This window comes from Microtus oregoni, unplaced genomic scaffold, assembly GCF_018167655.1.
Source record: "Microtus oregoni isolate MIOR12 unplaced genomic scaffold, Mior012 000011F_ref0000422, whole genome shotgun sequence".
NCBI classification, from domain to species: domain Eukaryota; kingdom Metazoa; phylum Chordata; class Mammalia; order Rodentia; family Cricetidae; genus Microtus; species Microtus oregoni.
In genome coordinates, this window is record NW_024543070.1 from 16,265,584 (window position 1) to 16,271,546 (window position 5,963).

Genomic DNA, 5,963 nt, shown 5'->3' on the forward strand with positions numbered 1-5,963 from the left:
AGAGACCCGATCTCATTAACATAAATAAGATGAGAGTGACAGTAAAAGGCATCAGATGTGAACCTTGGCCTCCAAGGTTCACACAAATGCACACACAAATGCCTTCACACATACATTACACACACACGCGTATAATATTTGAAAAGCAATTAGGAAAGGATTGGGCAGGAGTACATGTGCCTCAGAGTCCCCTCCTCCACCTTGGCCCATCTCATCAGGACCGCATGCAGGTGATGGCTGTGCCCTCTGCCACCAAGAGGGTGAAGGCAGGGGAAGGAATGAGAGCGAGGGGTCACTAGAGAGGATGCTTGGAGGTGATGCGGTGTTGCAGGAGTGACAGGAAACAGGACAAAATGTAGCAGAACTGGGGAGGTGGTGGAAATACAACAGGGATTTATGGACTCATTAGGCCGAGTCGTCAGCAGCAGTTGGGTGGGGGCTAAAAACGCAGCTCTACGCTGCCACCTAGAGCAGCCTGAGGGGAATTGTTTCAGAAACTCTGGTAAAGCCCGAAGCCTCGAAAGCACCTCAAAGAAAAATTTCAACTCCATGTCGTATGCAGCACTGCTGAAACTTAGGAAGGAGAGATTTTCACCAGCTATGAGCTGGGGGCGGAAGTGGAAAGAGGGCTTCTCAGGGAATGCCTAGCATTTACCCACGCACGAGCTCGGGACGGTCCCACTGAGGTGATTTCGCAGCAGTTCTATTAGGCTGCTTTGGTGGCCTCTCAAGCCACATCTCAAAGGGCCGCTAAGAAACCCATACGTGGCCACTATCATCACTCTTTTCGGGAAGTGAAATCGCAGGGTGGTTCCTAGGGTGACTTGGATAAGCTTGCGATCTGATAAAATAGACCCATGGCTCTGAAAAGTTGAACAAGTGGGTTAAGACACGCCTTCTTGTAAACGGGGTTTCTTGAAAAGTTCTTAGAAAATTGCCGGTTTCCAGCTGGGAAAGGAGACGGGCAATACTGAAAGCCCACTTATATTTAGGCCTTACTCACGGTTCGTTGCTATTTTAACTTTATTTGAAATCTCTCTATATAAAAGGAATACTCTATATAGACAATCTTCCCAGCAAATGACATGTATGCTACAGTTCTTGACTCTGAGCTGGTGAGAAGTTTCCACTTCCCCTTCTCATAGCCCTTTAATTTCTCCTGTCTTTCTATCCTGCCTCAGTGAAAAGCCACAAAGAAACTGTTTAAAACAGCCGCTGGCATGTGCCAGGGTGGTGGGGCACTAAGTGGGCATGCAGAATGCATTTCCAGAGTCACCAGGTGAGCGACTGGTAAGGAAGAACACTGGCAAGGAATGGGGACTTAGTAATCATTTGTGAATCAGGGCCATTCCATGCATTACTCATGTGTTTCCATGGGCTGCTCGTCACAGCAGCCCGGTACATTTACACATTTACAGAGACACAGAGAGTAAGGCTGTGTGTTCAGCTCGCACTGCTGGCTGAGCGAGCACCAGGGTTCTACTTAGAGACTTTGTTCTTCATCACAGTGTGGAAACTGCTATTCATGAACAAAGTGACTTTCAGAGCCACAATGATGGCTGTAGTCTACTGCTTGGTGGTGAGGAAAAGAGAGATGCTGTCACCATGGTGAGGAGGAGGTGTTCTTCCCCTCCCCCTGTCTATTGATGTCCCTTCTTTCCCTTATGGTAGAGCTAAGACCTAGGGTTTCCCCATGCCATGCTCCTCCCTCCCTGATGCAAAATACCAGAGACCAAATGAAGCCACACCGTGAGGAGCATGGGAAAGGGATTGACTGGGCTGGGCTGGGGAAGAAAGAGCCTTGGAGAGATAAGGTACTAGGGCATGTGCCCTGTGACTAAAGTCTGTGGTGACTCGGGAGGGCTATAGTATCTTCTAAGATCTTTTATGAGATACAGCTTCGAAGAACTCGCTCACATTGTGTGTTTGTATCAAAACTTGTGTTCTTGTAGGTTTCATAGAGCAGGCAGATTGGAGCTGTTGGATCACACACGGTTAGCCTGGGTCAGCTGAGCCTGTGGCACTCCAGGGTGACCATTTGGAGGGATCTCCTTCATAGTGCCTTTTGTCTCCTGGGCACTGGGGGACCACAGAAGATACCCCAACAGATAACAAGCTCCCTGTCGGTTATCTCTTCTGAGAGCTGGGTCCTGCTGTTCTTGTGGGGAGGATGGTGGTAGTGATCTTGACTAACCAAAAGTTGGAGAATCTGACTCAGGGCTTAGTAGGGACCCAAGTGGGCCTCCTGGAAGTGAAGAGAGTTTTCCAAGGTACACTGGCCACCTGCTTCCCCAGGCTTTTCCCTTCCGGTGACTCATTCATCTCTCTACAGCTGCAGGCCTGCTCTGAGCCATGCCAGTCCCCGAGCCTCACATGAGACCTGAGCAATGTTCAGAGGGTGGGAGAGGATGGGAGACCTCACTGCTCAGAGGCTCTGCATTGTGGCTCTGTGAAGAGTGTGGGGACGACCCAATGTGCCCATAGTCAGATGCACAGCTGCTTTGCTTCAGCGTATTCTCCTAATAGAGGAGCCCTCCACCCACTCCTGCCCTTGCGCTCACCTTCCTCTTGACCTCTTTCTGCTGTTGCAGAGGCTAAGAATGCAAAGGGGGAAGAAAAGCCTTCTGGCTCTCACATCAGAGCCTGAGACCCTGGGGTACTCCTCTCCCAGAGATTCTAGGAGAGTGGTTCTCAACCTTCCTAATGCTGTGACCTTTTAGTACAGTTCCTCACGCTGTGGTGACCCCAACCATACAATTATTTCCTTTGGTACTTCATAATTGTAATTTTCTTATTGCTATGAACCATAATGTAAATATTGATGTTTTCTGATAGTCTTAGGAGACTCCTATGAAAGGCTCATTTGACCCCAAAGGGGTCACGCCCCACAAGTTGAGAACCACTGTTCTAGAGTCAAAGAATGTTCCTTAATGTGCTGAGTCTAGGCTACAGGAGTCCCCTAGAATCTGCTCTGTTCACTCAGGGATGGATTATGAGAACCCAGGTGCACAGAGAGACAGAAGCCAGAGGGGTAGACACACAGAGAAAACACAGAGATCCAGAGACAGGGTGAAAACCAGAAATGTCCGGCCGGGTGGTGGTGGCACATGTCTTTAATCCCAGCACCCGGGAGGCAGAGGCAGGCGGATCTCTGTGAGTTTGAGGCCAACCTGGTCTACAAGAGCTAGTTCTAGGACAGGCTCCAAAGCTACAGAGAAACCCTGTCTCGAAAAACAAAACAAAAAAAAAATTTAAAAAAGTACAGAGGAGGGCTGGAGAGATGGCTCAGCGGTTAAGAGCACTGCCTGCTCTTCCAAAGGTCCTGAGTTCAATTCCCAGCAACCACATGGTGGCTCACAACCATCTGTAATGAGGTCTGGTGCCCTCTTCTGGCCTGTAGGCATACACACAAACTGAATATTGTATACATAATAAGTAAATAAATATTTAAAAAAAAGTACAGAGGAGGAGAGAAGAGGAGGGAAGAAGAAAAGTAGGAAGAAGAGGAGAGAAATAATCAGGGGGAAAAGGAGAAGGAAATAAAATCCAAGGACTAAATGCTTTCTACCCACCTCATATCACTGAACTGAGAAAGAGAGGGTGGAGTCTGAGCGAGGAAGCCAGGTCTTGCTCTCTGTGGCTCTACCCTAATCCTGGTGCCCTTAACTTGAAACTCAGATGGTAGAAAAATTGCTGCTATTTACCATTTCTTTCAGCTACAAAAGTGATAACAAACCAGCCATGTTAGCCATAATTAGGGCTTTGTTAGGAACAGGAATCACATCCATTCCCATATCATAGTATTGTCGATCTTTAAAATATCATTTATGTTCATTACTGTTTTAAAATTATGTGAGGTACGAACCTCACACTTGATCTTATTTAAAGCATTAATAAAAGAGCACATACATTACTATATCACATTAAAATAGTTTTATAACTTTATTGCAATACAATTGGTTTCCTTTATACTTCTATATATTTTATTTTATGCGTTTTAAAACATTTGTGTGAAATGGGGTTCATCTGCTTTACCTGGCTGCCAAAAGGAAACAAAATAAAAAGGGTCAGAATTCCTGCACCTTACCAGGATACTCCCCAGCCAGACACAATTCCTGGGGCACTGTGGGATACTCGTTTGTTTGCTTGTAATTTCCCTCTCTTGCAAGCACAGCCCCACCTCCAATAAGAAGCTGGATGATTTAGACAGGGATTCGAGAAGGGGATGGGTCTGGGAGAGCTAAAAGAGAGCAAGATCAAGATAGCAGGTTGGGCTAGGCACTGGTGGCACACATGTCTTTAATCCCAGCACTCAGGAGGCAGAAGCAGATGGCTCTCTGTGTGTTCAAGTCTAGCCTGGTCTATAGAGTAAATTCCAGGATTGGCTCCACAGTTACTGAGAAACCCTGTCTCCAAAAAACAAAACAAACAAAAGAAAAAGAAAGGGGTTTGGGAGCAGGGGTCACTTTCATCGTGCCGTTTTAAGTCCCCAGATCTCTTTTGTGAAAGCCCTGTCTTTGGCTGGTCTTAGAGCAGGAGTTCCCTTTTCAGAGGGAAGAAGCTGGGGCCTTGCTGCATTTTGTTCCTTATAGCTGAAGATCCCTGAAGAGCATTGTCATCACTGCTGAAGGAGAGGAGGGCTCCTCCCGCATAGGAACCTGTTTCTGTGGTCCCCGTCTGGGTTGTGGGTGACTTGGACAATCTGCTGCTTCCTAGTTTGATCAAGTCATTTAGCGGTCCTGTCTCCTTATCTATCAGATGAAGGCTGTAAAATGTCCTATTTTGTGAGTATTGTGATGAGTAATTGAAGTTTGCAAAGCAATGTTTGCAGAGGGCCTGGGACACCGCAGCTCTCAATAATTGGTAACTATTATTATGGACATTTTAATTATTAATTATTATTATCATCCTTTTTCTAAAAGGAAAGGCTCTGGGGAAGTGGGGCTGTGGGAGGTTGAGGATGACGATCGGTCCCTGAGCTGGGACAGCAGGGAGAGATGGGACCCACTTCCTCACACTCTGCTACAGACTGTCTTCCCCCCCCCCCCCGAAGTTGGGGTCTTCCTCTAGTTACTGACAGTTCCTGTGTCTGCTGACTCACAGCCAACTTCCTCTCATAATACAAACAGGAAAACACACAGGCCAGCACACCCCCAACCCTCCAACACCACACATAGCTGAACACTGGCCTGGCTCTGAGGGGGAAGTGTCTCCGGGGGGCGGGAGGGCGCTGGGGAACAGGCTTGGGGCTGGAGCTCTTGTTACTGTGCAGGGAGGGGAGAGGCAACCCTCCTACAGGCCACCATGCCCCAGGAAGCGTCAGGTGGGAAAGTCGAGAGAAGAAGCTTCTCCCAAGAATGAAAAGGTCCAAGCTTGTACGGTCACCGTGCTTGCCCCAGAAAGGCAGCCTCGATTTGGAAGACCCAGGAAAAGAAACCTAGGCTGGGCGCTTGGGGCAACAGAAGCCGGTGAGCCTCCTCTGCTGGGCTTCAACACCGAGGGAGGTCCCAGCAGAGGGAGTGGTCCTCAGTTCCAAAGGCATTGCCCATTCTGCTCTCATCCCCCATTTAACGGGGTGCCTGAGTCCAGTTCACCGTGCTGGGTGCGGGAGAGGGGCCAGAAGCTTTCAGGCCCCACACCTTCTCCCCCACAAAGGTCCTCTGCAATGCTCTTTCTCCCTCTATTTCTACTCTCTACCCCTATCTCTGACCTGGCTCTCGATCTTAGTCCCTTTCCCAGAAGTTTCTGAGTCCCTACTTTTTGTTCTGGGAGAAAGCAGATCGCAGACCCCTGATAAGCAAGGCGGTTGGGTAAGGGGCCCAAACCACCTGAAGGCGGGCGCTTGCTTGCACAAGGAGCGGCTAGCCCTCGAGCCTTCGGGGCGGGGCCGGGCTGGGCTGTCGGGGGAGGGCTGCGGGGAGGCGGTGCTGGCGCAGCCGGACCCCCGGTCTCGGACAGCGCGG